Source organism: Prionailurus viverrinus, unplaced genomic scaffold (genome assembly GCF_022837055.1).
Source record: "Prionailurus viverrinus isolate Anna unplaced genomic scaffold, UM_Priviv_1.0 scaffold_38, whole genome shotgun sequence".
Classification (NCBI taxonomy): domain Eukaryota; kingdom Metazoa; phylum Chordata; class Mammalia; order Carnivora; family Felidae; genus Prionailurus; species Prionailurus viverrinus.
This window is the reverse complement of record NW_025927606.1, coordinates 1,814,324-1,827,769: the sequence shown is the minus strand read 5'-3', so window position 1 is coordinate 1,827,769 and position 13,446 is coordinate 1,814,324. Positions and strand designations below refer to the sequence as shown.

The 13,446-nt window shown below is 57.4% G+C and overlaps 1 long non-coding RNA gene across 1 annotated transcript in view; it reads left to right on the top strand.

Moving 5' to 3' along the window:
* Positions 1 to 13,056, top strand: part of LOC125158811 (uncharacterized) — a 109,725-nt gene extending 96,669 nt beyond the window's left edge. Inside the window, exons 3-4 of the long non-coding RNA XR_007149516.1 lie at positions 9,167 to 9,303; positions 12,505 to 13,056. This is a non-coding gene — a long non-coding RNA (uncharacterized LOC125158811). The remainder of the gene's footprint in view (positions 1 to 9,166; positions 9,304 to 12,504) is intronic.
* The last annotated feature ends 390 nt before the right edge of the window (positions 13,057 to 13,446 follow it).

Below are 13,446 nucleotides of genomic sequence, written 5' to 3'. Positions count from 1 at the left end.
ACCGTACAGAATACGTAATATCCTCACCTTGAATTTAGATGTCAACACTGCTGTGATTTGACTGTCAACTCCTATATCAGTCACGGTCTTACCAGGAAAGCAGCATCCTCCATAGGTAACCCGAGAGGGTGTCGGGGGGCGGGGGCGTTTACAGAGTGAACGTAGGGTTTTGGGGAACCGGCAAAGGACTGGGGAGAGCAGGGAGCCGTCGCCAGCTGGGCTGGAGAGGGCGAGGAGAGAGCTGGGAGAGCTACAGCCAGGCACGGTGGGAGCAGAAAAGAAGCGCCCCAGCCTCCCTCTGCTCCCTGCTCAGTCTGCTGCTGGCATGACCGCTGGCCAAACCCAAAAGGGAGACGGGAAGCAGGAGGCGGGAGCCCTTATCGTGGAGTCCACGCAGGGGCACAGAGTGTCGTGAGGAATGGATCTGGAGGGATAACTGGGCGACCCACACAGCTTCCAAAGTAGCTCACACCGCCATCTTAGTCTTCAAAAGAGGACTCCTGGTGACCAGCCTCCCGCCTCTCAGCTTGAATATGGTCCGCAGCCCTCTCTCTGCTAGCCATCTCCCCCAACCCTTCCACCGCGGCCAGGCCCTCCCTCTCGCCCCCTACGGACATCCAGGTTGCGGTCGGTCGCGTTGGCCCCTCCTTATTGTAGCGTGACTCACCATTATTAGTCCCTTGTTACGCGCCAGACCCGAGGTCAGCTAACTGCCCTGTAGAGGGGCTCCTCCTCTCCTCCCCCGCTGTGCTCAGGGAAATCAGGAATCGGAGGGGAAAGCGGGCACACAAGCAAGAGCAGTGAATGGCTGTGCCGACAGAAGCAACACCACGTGGCCAAGGGCCATTTGCCAATGGCTTGTCCAGCATGGCGGAGGCTGAAGGACACCACGCTGAGCCCACGGAGCCCCAGATCCAAGTTCTACCCTCGGGCAGCCGTGGGCAACTCACTGTGGGTCTCAGTTTCCTTGTCTGTCAAACTGGGAACTCGTCCAGGTAATGCTCAGACTTCTTCCGGCAATGCCCCGGGCCCGGTGGGGGTTGTGGACACGGTGGCCTTTGCCTTCTCGATTTGCACACGCCCCCGCAACCACATCCGTGCTGTCAGATTTTGTGAACAAACAATTCACTTCTCATTGGCCCCGTGCACTTGTTGGGATCAGCAGATGTAAAATTCTGACATCGCACTTAGAAAACTTCCTCCATCTGGCTTTCTGCAACCCGCAGGGAATCATTTGCCAAACACGTGTTGTACAAAGTACGGGCCCACTTCATGTGCTTGTGGAGCTGATGAAATCCACCTTGTCCCTGATCATGTGGATTCGGCCCCGGGGGTGGGGGCCTTCTGGCTGGGAAGAGAGGCGAGGCCGCGCTGAGTGAAGGGAGCCCTTGGCTCCCGGGCCCCACGTGGGCAGTGCCTGTGCGGGCGGGGAAGGCGGCCGACACACAAGGCCATGCTTTCCTAAAAATAGAGACGAGTAACATTTGGTGTTCATAGGACACACAACAGAGTCAGGGGCATCATGGAAAATCATTCATTTCTAACGTCAGGCCAAGTGGTGGTGTCGGGTGGGGGTAGACATTTACAAGTGTGTCCGCCGCTCACTTTCTGGATAACGTTCGGGAGAATTAGGGACAGCCAACACTAGCACGGCTCACGGGTTCGGGGAGGCTTTCGAGGGAGCAGGGTAGTGACAGATGTAAGCATGCCTGCAAAACCACTGTGCGCCAGGGTTGAGATGCTGGCTTCCTTAGAAACACAACTTAAAAAAACCGAAAAACAAAAAGAACTAATTTTCTAAAGTTGTGGTGAAATGCACACGATGTAAAATTTGCCGCTCTCACCGCGTTTCAGCCTGTGGCTGTGTGGAATCAGGTACATCCATTCCGGGCGACATCACCTAGAACCTGTCCGGAACCTTCCCACTCTCCCCACCCGTCACACCCGTCACTGCCCACTGTCCCCCTGGCTGTGGCACCCACCAGCTCCTTCCTGTCTCCGTGCATCTGACCCCTCCAGGTGCTCCACGTCAAGGGAATCATGGGTTGGCCTTTCTGCGACTGTCCTCAGGGTTAACCCGTGTTGTGGGGCATGCGGGCGCTTCCTTCTTTCTCGAGGCCCAATCATATCGGGCCAGGTGGACGGACCTCAGTTTGTGCATCCATCCTCTGCCGGCGGACCCTCCAGCCGCCCCCACGGATGGCTGGGGGACGGTTAGTAGTCTACTAAGCCGCTCGGCCGGTGTCCCCAATTTAAGGGGAGAGATGAAGGCAAACCTTTTGAAGCCAAAACATACGAAGTTTCAAGTGCTTGACTGGCCTGCCCTGAGTCTGGGCAGAGCCTCACTCATTCATCTGCGAAATGGGACCTGTCGTGAGCACCACTGGCATCCACACCCTCCTGGCACCTGAGAGAACCCCGACTTTTTCAACTTTCTACCCCTTTCCCAGGGGACCTGCGGCGGGGTGGGGGGGCGCTGAGAGCCCCCACAGATGGGGGGCAGAGTCCCAGTAGTAAGGTGGCCAAGCAAGCTCCTCCCCCTGCCAGTGATTGGTTCAGGGACCCAGGCTTCAGCCAATCGGGTCCTGGGGCCCCCTGACCACTGTTACTAGGATTGGGGTGGGCTCTGGGAGAGAGGCTCAGTCTGGCAGAGGAAGGACTAATTGCCCGTGGGAGGGGGGACGGTCCCCTCTGCCTGGGAAGGCTGCTTGCTCCAGGTGCTCCGGCAGCCGTCCTGCCACCACCAGGGGGGCCTGCACGAGGACAGAGCCCAAGCCCAGAGGAAGGCGGACAGACCCAGCTGGAGCCCTGGTTACACGCCTACCCAGCATGTGTGCGTGCACACACACACACACACACACACACACACACACACACACACTCACAGACACATAGACACACACACACTCGGTATCAATGGACTTGGAATCAGAATGACAAGTCCCTTTAAATAACAATGATCTTACCTGACATTTAACAGGCGATGAAATCAAGCCCCAGAGAACTGAATGTACTTGCCACAGGTCGAGGAGAGCTGTACGAGGTCAAGACCACCACTCAAATGCCCTGACTCAGCCGTCCCCTGTATGATGCTGTGCTCACGTGTAGGGGTGCACACACGCACACACACGCTCAATGAGGCTCAGAAGCAAAGTCTCACGATAACAGCACACCTCGGTGGTAATTCACTGCTCTGTGTCAAGACGGCTCATTGGCCTGTCTTTCGAGTATTGCTAGAAACTGGGGATTTATCACAGAAAGAGAAGCCTGTACAAAACACTTTCTGTTGTCACTATTACTCCTGATTCTGAAATAAGATCTCATTAGAAGTGGACCCAGGGCCTCCTGGGTTGCTCAGTGGGTTGAGCGTCCGAGTTCAGCTCAGGCCGTGATCTCACGGTTTGTGAGTTTGAGCCCCGCATCTGGCTCTGTGCTGACAGCTCAGAACCTAGAGCCTGCTTGGGATTTTGCGTCTTCCTCTGTCTCCGCCCCTCCCCTGCTCACACTCTGTCTCTCTCTCAAAAAAAAAAAAAAAAAAAAAAGTGGACCCAAACTGAGAAATCACGCCGGGCAGGGGCAGAGAAGATGGGTAGGTGGTTTGGCAGAGATGGAGGTTCTCCCACTGTCAACAGAGTGAGCTTTTTAGGGCCACGCGGGAAATCTGAACGGCGTCTGCAGAATCGTGTCCCCACCGGCTCCTGATTGTGCCCGTTACTGTGGTTACATAGGAGAACCCCTTGTTTAGGAAACGTACGTGGCAGTGTTTAGTGGTCAAGGTGGGTCTTGTCTGCCAACTTTCTCTGCATGTGTCTTTGGGGGGTGGTGTCCAGCAAGTAAGGTGAAGATTCACGTGCGGGGAATCTGAGGAAACGTGTCTTGAGAGTCTGGTGCTCCTCTTCTGTGAGTCTGACACCATCCCACAAAAAGAAAGAGGGTTTGTGCTCTCAAGGGACACTGCGGAGAACAGAGGACAAACTGAGGAAGGGGAATGAGGTGGGAAGGCAGGGCAGCGCTGGTCAGGAAGCGGCTGTTCCCACTTAAATCACAGCCCTTGAGCCTGGGAGAGGCCACTCCAGCAGGACCATCCCCACCACGCTGTCAACAACAGAGGCTCCCCAGACCCGCCTTGAGTGTCACGGTTTAAATTGCCAAAGGTGCGCCTCCTGCCTTATCAACATCCAGAGTGGCTGTAGGCCAGGAATAGCTGAAATGCTTTGTACATGTTGACAGACTGGAGAACATGTAAGAGTGAATGTGTGTCATGACATGACACACGCAGACACGTGGGGTACGTGGAAGGAGACGCAGACACGTGGGGGGGGGGGGACGCGGTGTGGGGCATATGCCTCAGAGGACGGTGGGCTCCTGGAGTTGATTTTTCACTCGGGATTTCACGTGTTACACACAGAGGTCATGGGTGAAATGTTTCTCAGGCGAAGCCGCCCCACACGCACATTTCCCATAACACGCCCGATGTGCCACAATTTTAGCCGAGGGCCTGTGAGCTACGCCGACGTCTCGAAGGCCACCTGGGGGTAACCAGCAGCACAGCCCGCTGCCGCTGAGCCTGTCCGCAGGGCGGGGTGCTGTGCTGAGTGCTGTTCTCTCCCCGCGCAGAGGGACCCCCGGGGCACGGGGGCGTCCCAGCCCCCCAGCTTACTGCTGGACGCACAGCAGAGCCAGGACAGAAGCACCCTTGCCTCCAGAGGCTGCCACCGCCCCGCCACGTGCTGTCACCGCGCTCAGCACACCGTTAGTTCACGTCTGCAGTGCACTTGGCACCGAGTGGGGTCCGATTAGACGCAACTCCAGGTCTCCTTGTTCCCCCTTCCCGCAGCCCGCGGAAAGCGCCTTGGTATCTGGACCTTCCAGTCCCGCCACTCGCGAAGCCGTCTTCGCCGCACGGAGCCGCCGCAAGTCAGAACGAGGCTTCTCTCAGCCTCCCCCCGTTTGCCCAGAGCCAAAGAAGCACGACCTCAGGGGTGGACCGTTGCCTTTGCCAACACGTCCGCTCAAGATACCTGGACGGCTGGTGCGCCTGACTCGAGCACGGCGCTTTGAGACGAGAGGGCAACTTAAATCTGCCCGTTGACCAGGTTGCAGAGCGATTGGCAACATTCACACGGTTACCATCATTGCCATTTCTGTGTGACTCCCTTTTGGAGTGACTTTTAGAGGTTCGAAACATAGCAGGACCAGTTCGGGTGTGCTTGAGAGCCGAGGGGGACACAGCTTTTCCACCCCATGGGCTCCAGCCCTCCCTGCCCCCCTCGGGTGAGCACTGGCTGCTGAGCACAGGGCCCAGCTCCCATCCCCGCCTGGAACGTTCTGTCCCCCTGCCCTTGTCTCTGGCCGCACAGGCCCATCCTCCCAGGCCCGAGCCTCCCTCACGTGTGCGGACAGGGCTGTCCGTGGTGACCACGGTGCCCGGTGAGCAGGCACCGTACGATTTCCCCACCTCCCGACGTCCACGCTGAGCCACTTGCTGGCCACGGTGCCCTGAGGGTACACACGGATCACGTGGAAGACAGGCCGGTGTTTGCTTCCGCGTCAGCCATGGATTTCGTATTTCTGCCAAAAATTGAAAGTGGGCCACATCAGACGGACACCTGGCAGCTGCGACTCACCTCACTTGCCAGCCCCGACAGACGCAGAGGGGATTCGGGCGACCCCGGGCTGCGAGAAATGCACGGCCGGCCAGGGGCCCGCAGGGAGGGAGCGGGGGTCCAGCAGCCAGGCCCGCCTGGCGGCAGGAGAGGCAGGCAGCGGCCGTGACGTCCTGCTCTTGACGCTGTGTTCCTGCGCGGCGAGGGGGCGATCCCGCCTCTAAACTCCCGTTCTGACCTCCCGCCCCCACCCCAGATGCCCGAACCCGGGGCGACTCAAAGCGCTGCGGCTCCACAGGTGACCTGCCTCCAGGTCGCCTGGGCCTCTGGCTGCGGGTCCGGGGTCAGTGAGGCTCTGCGTCGGCGACCGGCTCACCGGCGATGTCTGAGGACCACGTGCTGGGTGGCAGGATTTTACAGTAAACGAACAGAGAATTTCAGTGAGAGGCCAGCACGTTCTAATGATAAAAGTGATCTATCCGCCCCCTCGACTCTCTAAAAACTGGGGGCCGGGCGGGCCTGTCACTGGCCTCCTCCCTCCAGGACTCGGTTCACGCCGTGCTCTGGCCCACCTGCGGCCCCGCTGTCGGGAACGGGTGCCTCCGTTCGGTCCTCCAGGCCACCCTTCTGTCTTTTGCTTCCTCCTGTCTCCCCAGGAGTGGATCCATGGACTGTGTCGGGGCCCCCATCGCTCTGGCCTCTGGCTGAAGTTGGCCGGTGGGGACACCAGTGGGACATCAGAGAGAGGGAGACTCAGGGTGTGTCTGTCTTCTGGAGACACCTGTGATGTATAGGAGGCAGAGTGCACCTGGGAGAGCAGGCGTGTCTCTTATTTTTTGAGAGAGAGAGTGAGCGAGCACGAGTGGAGGAGGGGCAGAGAGAGGGAGACACAGGATCCGAAGCAGGCTCCAGGCTCTGAGCTGTCAGCACAGAGCCCGATGCGGGGCTCGAACCCACGAACCACGAGATCACGACCTGAGCCAAAGTCAGATGCTCAACCGACTGAGCCCCCCAGATGCCCCTGTACTTATTTTTATTAGACTGGTAAGCTCTAGCTCAGATGCGTCCTTCACAAAGTCCTCCTGGATTACTTGAACCTTCCATTCACGTCCACCACCTTTAAACTCAACACATAACTTAGCCCCTTATTGCAAGCCATCTTGTCTCTTCCTGAGGGTCTGTCTGGGGTCCACACGACAGGAAACCTCAGTTCCCTCTCGGGGTCTGGACACCTCCATCTGCCACCGTGCCTGGCACCCCTGGGACCTCTCTGTGCCCACAGGCAGACTTTCCCTCTGGTGGGGCAGGCGACACAATGCACCTGCAGCTCACGATGCAGCAGAACAAAGTGAGAATGATCTCCCCCTTTGTGCGTGTTCTCTCAGTAATTACTGAGTATTTGGGGGAAATGCCTAAAAACAACATACAGTATTTTAAAAACTCAACTTTTGAAAACAGCTGTACCGAGACATGATTTACGTACATACAACCTGCCCACTCAACATGTATGGTTGAGTGGTTTTCGGGGTCCTCGAGGAGTGGGGCAGCCATCAGCACAGCTGACTTTAGAACGTTTCTGTCACCTCAGAAGGAAGCCACTGCCCCTGCTAGCGGCCGTCCTGGCCTCGCTTTCTGCTCCTGACTACAGATTTAAGACACGAAGCAGGAAGGGACATCGCCAGTGTAATCCCCTAGGACACGTTTCTGTTCACATTGCCCGTGATTCTGGTTACGGTGCTCGCCGGCCGTGTCTCAGGAGAACCGAGTTTGGATGTCGTGGAATCGCGCACCTGGCTTTTTACCTGCCTCCTCGCACACCTGGGCTCAGGAGCCTCGTCCTTCCACTAGGGGGCCAGCGGCTCCACCTGGGCCATCCCAGGCTCTCCCCACCTCACCCCTTTAGGCGGTAAGAGCCGGTTCCTGCCCCTCTGGAATGAACCTGGGCTCTGCCCCCTCGTGTGGCGATCCTGCCGGGAAAGGGGGCTTTGTGGCCCCCCAGACAGTGCTGCCACTCAGCATGTTTTCATGGTGTGCCCGGCACCACCCTGAGAGCATGAGAGCATTACAGGTGCATCTTTTTGTAAAAATGTTTTTAACGTTTATTTCTGAGAGAGAAAGAGAGACAGAGAGTGAGCCGTCAGCACGGAGCCCGACGCGGGGCTCGAACCCACGAACCGTGAGATCGTGACCTGAGCTGAAGTCGGACGCCCCACTGACTGAGCCCCCCAGGTGCCCCCGCGTGCATCTTGTTCGGCCTCCAGACAGCCTTCGGAGGTGGGCCTTACTGTTTTGCCCAGCCGGCTGACAAGAAGCTTAGAGGAGGTGATGTAACAACTCACCCAGAGGATCTTTCCTGACTGCAGGACCCATGAAAGGGTCTGTTGGTGGCAGAGGCCAGGCGGGGCTGGGTGGTCTCCCGCGGCCCCCAGGCTGCAGAATCTGAGAACTCTGACTGCCACAAAACCGGAATCATGCGATGTCTCCCATGTGACAACATCGGGGACCAAACCCGTGGGGAGACATGCATTTGGGGGAACCTATCTTCGATATAAATCTGAAACGTGTGACCAGGCGTGCTGCGAGACGAGAGCTCTAGCCCTCGGGAAGCGTGTCCCCGAGCAGCCCTGATGAATGTGACCCCAGTGATGGCCAAGTCCTCAGGGTCTCATGTTCCAACCTGACGGTGCCCTCCTGGGGATCCGGCCTGTCCCCTGGGTTACTGTCCCCCCACCCCCCGCCTGCCACTCGGGGCTCAGAAGCAGCCAGCAGTGCTCCCTCTTCGGCCCAGACCCCTTTGCTGTGGAATTCACGTTATTGATTTGGAAGCCGTGATTCGTGGCAGCGTCCCAACAGCCCCCGTTTGCCGAGCGCACGTCAGCAGGCCGGGCTCTGGTGCAGCGCGAGGGGGTGGGGGCGGGGAAGCCCGTCCTCACGTGAAGTGGGGTGGCGATTCAAGCCTCACTGTCACGTCGGCGATTCAAGCAACAAGCTCTGCCGGGGCTGGGGTCGGGATCTACACCGCTCCTGGGGAGGAGGTGCCACCTGGGCCCAGGCCTGAAAGGCAGGAATAAGGCAGCCACACAGGGTTCTGGAGGGAGAGCATTCCAGCGCATCAGAGCAGTGGGGACTAAGGCACTCAGGTGGGACAGTGTCCTGTGATCACCACCTTGTTCCCCGGGGCCAAGGAGTCCCTCCCCACCACTTCCCAGCCAGGGTGGGAGAATGGCCGGGGCACTCTCAGGCCCTGGGGCCAGCATCTCACCCTGAGGGACCGAGCGGTGGTTAGTTTGCACCTGGAGGTAATTCTCCCGGGGGTTGATTGGCAAGGGAGTGGCAGGGAAGCTGGGGTGGTGGTGGTGGGGAGCAAAACAAATCTCCCAAGCCCCTCCACACCTGTGCCTGCATGGGTGCCCTGGCGGGAGGGACCCAGGCGGGGCTGAGAAGGGATGCCCGCAGCAGCCTCCCGGCTCACTGAATCCCATTACGGGCACACGGGAGCACCAGCACCCAAGGGACGTGCCTCCTGCTGGTCACGGAGAGCCTTCTTGCTTCCCTTACAGATGTACTTTCTCACCTCTTGACAAAACACCTCCGTCTCGTGGGATTTCCAAAGTCAGCGAGCCACAGAGGGCTAACCTGGCGCGTGGTGAGCATCCTTCCCTCCCATCTTCCGGCTCCACGAGAAGGGAACAGAGCGGTTAGTGTCACGGAAGGTGCTTTTGTCCTTTGTTCTCTTAACCTTGATCTCCAGGAAGGCGGTGAGTCCACTCTGCCTCTGGCTCATCTTGCCCAGCAGAAGGGTTTGGGGGCCGTGCCCCTGGCCATTTTCATCACTGCTGCCCCTTTCAGGGATTTCCTCACCCCATTGTCAACTGTGTGTTCAGGGCACTTTTCCCCCCATACCTTGCCTGCCAAGGTCCCAGGGAGAGCCAGGTGCCGTGAGGTGACAGCACGGGGCTGGCCGCATCATTAGCTGCTTCCGTGCGCGATCAATCTGTCAGCAGCAGCGAGGGACCGTGAGCTCTGCCGCTCTCCTCCATCGGCCTTTGATGGCTGCCCTTATCAGGCCGGAGGCCAGGGGGGCAGCCAGGGAGGGCGTCGTCCTCCTCTGTCCACCCCCAGACCGTGGAGAGCAGGAAACAGGAGTCCAGGACAGATATCAAAGGCCAGAAGTTCTCCACATCACGGAGAGAAGCAAGACCCACCTTGCCACTGAATGTGTCCCTAGGATGAGGCTGGGAGGCCTCCTGTTTAATGCCAGGGACCCGGTGGGGGTCTGCAGGCAGAAAGGAGATCACAGCCGACAGCGTGTTGCTCTGGAGCTGGGAGGTGCACGTCCACTATTTCCCATCGGAGCCCTGCTCTCTCCGGCCCCTTGCTTAGCACCTGGAATAGCCCCTTCCCGCCCATCCTGAATGGATCACAACTCCACCACTTGAAACCTCCACTCCAGTTGGAAGCATTTCCAAGCATCATGTCCTCTCCTGACAGTGTCCCAAGGAGGGAGATAAAAAAGAGACCTCTATTTGAATGTGTCTCCCTTACGTAAGGGGTGGGGGGAGCATAACCCAGAAGCAGTCTTCTTATGTCTTGTTGGCCATAATTGGGTCAAATGGCTGCCCTAAACATCAGAAGGATAGGTGGAGAGAGGGAGGAAATGGGGAGGGAAGAAGAATTGGTAGAGGGAAGGAGGAAAGGAGGGAAGGAGGGAGGGAGGAGGGAAGAAGGGAAGGAGGGAGGGAGGAAAGGAGAGAGGAAGGAAGGAAAAGCTGGATGAGTGGATGGAAGGGAAGACAGGATGAGTGGATTGAATGACAGATGAGTAAATGGAAAAATGGGAGGATAAAAGATGGATGGATGGATGGATGGATGGATGGATGGATGGATGGATGGAGGGATGGGTTGATGGAGGAAGGGATAGATGGAGTTATTTTCCTTAATTGCTTTTCATATATGCTTCACTGTGAGTATATTGTGATTTTTATGGGAACGGAGACCAAGATTATGGCAAATGGGAAACCTGGGAACCTACAGTTCTGGTCTTGACAAAACTGTCAGAAACACAGAAAAGTATGTCCATACCTGCTCTACCTTCCCATTTCCTTGGGTGCCCCTAGGGTCCAACCAGTTTCCCTCTCAGAAATTGGGGATGGCTGGTGGGAGAAAATGTGGACCTCCATGAAAATGGGTCAGTAAGAAATATCAATTTTTATATTGCTTACGTAAAGTTTGCTTTTTACTTGGCCTTCCAAAATTGTATAAGTCAAGCATCCTACAAATGAAGCATCTCATTCAGCCGTGGGATAAGATACAGAATCAGAAGACAGAAAAGAGAAAGTAAATATTAGATTAAATAAGATAGAGGAAACACGGGAGGCGTGGGTACTGCCATTTGCCTAAACCTTTCCAGCCAGGATAGTTAGTCTGAACCCATTAATCCCTGAATATCAGCTCCTTGAAGATTGATTCATGCTTTTTCGTTCATTTAAGAAGACGTTGTTGAGCAAATACAAAGTAGAAGATATGCTGACAGGTGCCAGGGATACAGTCATGAGGAAAATGGACAGGGACCCTGTCTTCTAGAGGATTCCATCCATGTTTCGGTCTAGACATGTCAACTGACCGCTGCGATAACATGTGGCCTTTAGAGTGGAGAGAGTTGGGAGGTGCCACCTTAACAAGAGCTCCGGTAACATCACCAGGAACAAGACATCACGTGCCCCCGATGAGATGCTCTGAGTAGGACCCGACATCCCTTCGGGGGTACTCTCGCCAGGAACGGGTTACCTCAGCCTCATCACAGGCAGACCTCAGACAGACCCAAGTGGAGTGACATTCTACGAAGCACACGACCGGCGCTCTTGAGAAACGCTGAGGTCCTGAAACACAGGGTGGCCCAGCTCCCTGTGCTGTGGGCACAGCGCTCACATCATGTTGCTAATGTCCCAGGGGCCAAGCCCAGGTTCAAGGGTGGAAAAACAGCCCACAGCCTCGGTGGGAAGGAAGAAATAGTGACTATTTATCGGACACGCTGGGGACAGCAGACAACAGGCAACAAGAGGGGCACAGAAGAGGGGACGGTGACCTCGACTGGAGGGACTAGGGAAGCTTTCAGAAGGGAGGCTACGCTTGAGCCTGACCTTGCAACATGAACCACAGTTCACCCGGGAAGGTCGAGTTCATGCGTATCATTCGTGCACCCGGTGCGGGGGAGCACAAGAAACCAGAGCGGGGACTGCCTGGTCACCAGGCTGCTGGGCTGTCAGATGGCAGGGGTGTGGCGGAGGGAGGGGATGAAAAATAGGAAGAGTAATGTAACGACAGGAAGGAAAGTAACACGAGAGGATGTGGGATGGCCGTGAGCACACAGAACTGTCCAGCTGGGTGGCCTCAGGCACGTTACTTAACCTCTCTGTGCCTCAAACTCTTCATCCATGACGTGGGGCAATGACCATCACCCCACACGGTCTTCACGTTTTGGATTAAAACCAATGGTGATCCGAAAAGCTGTTCCAGGAAGTCTTATCCATGATAAGCACTCAGTAAATTGTAGCGATTTATCGATCACTCACCACATGCCTGTTTTTGAAGGTGTTATGGGATTTGTGTTCACAACAACCGTAAACAGATACTTTTATCCCATTGTAGGGACGGAAGGCTCAGGTTGACGAGGAAAATGCCTACAGTCGCGGAGCATTCTGTTGCAGTCTGTTGTCACCCTTGCCAAGAGGGAGCATTTAAAACACAGATCACCCCCAGGCCGCCTCCCCGGCCCACAGATGTGCTGGGACGACACGGCCGTGTTTATGCCCAGGAAAGGCCGTGCTGGGGTTTTTCTGTAAAACTATTGTTTTCTTGAATGAGGGGATATGTGACCTAACTTGACTATCTTTGGCAGGAGGCAGAACATTCCAGTAAGGGAGTGACCCAGAAGGCAACGTCTCCATCCAGCCAAGGCCTTTGCTCTCGCCTTGCACCGGAAGCGTGGCTGCAGACAGTCACTCGTTCAGAGAGGAGGCCCCTCCGGTGGGCACGGCGCGGGACGCGGCTCGGGCTTCCTGGAGCAGGTGTGCAGAGCGGGCCTCTTCTTTCCCGGTTCCGATCCCGGCCGGAATGCACTCGGGAGCACAGAGCAGCGGGAAGCTCCCGGCGTTTATTTAAAGAAGCCGAAAGGTTAAAACCACCCAGTGGTCCGCACAGCGGAAGGACAGGCCCTTTCAAGCAGCCTGGCCCCCCGTGCCACCCGGGCCGTGTGGGTCTTCCAGTTCGTCGGCACACACACTCGTGTCTCCCGACTCCAGGCTACACGGCAGCGTGCTGGGCAGTGAGGCGAAACCAAGGAGCCAGCAGCCCATGGGGCCGGCTCTGTGCTCACATCCCTCACACCCTCCGCATACAGCTGGCGCCTCTCCCCACCGCAGGAGGCGGGCGTTGTCATTATCCCTCGCTTGCGGACGGGGAAACTGAGGCGCGGGGGACGGCGAGGCCTGGCAGCGTACGGGGCAGAGCTGGGGTTTGGAGCCAGGTTGTGCGGCCCCAGCGTCCAAGCTCGAGGCTGTCCGAGCTCACTTGCCTCCGCGAGACCTCGCTCCTGGGCTCTGCTCCAGACTGGCCTCCCCAGAGCCCTCTGCTCCTGCCGACAAGCAGATTAGAAACGGACCCCAACCTCCGCCGTGGGAAGGGCCACCCCACACTCATCACACTCAGAGCCCTGAGGTCCGACGGGTGAGGGGCTTCGTCTGGGGCCCCCCCGGCCATGGCTCCCTGCGTCACTCCCGGCTGTGTCCCCAGAAAGCCCCCCGGAGCCACACGGAGGCATCGCCACACACGTGCAGAATCG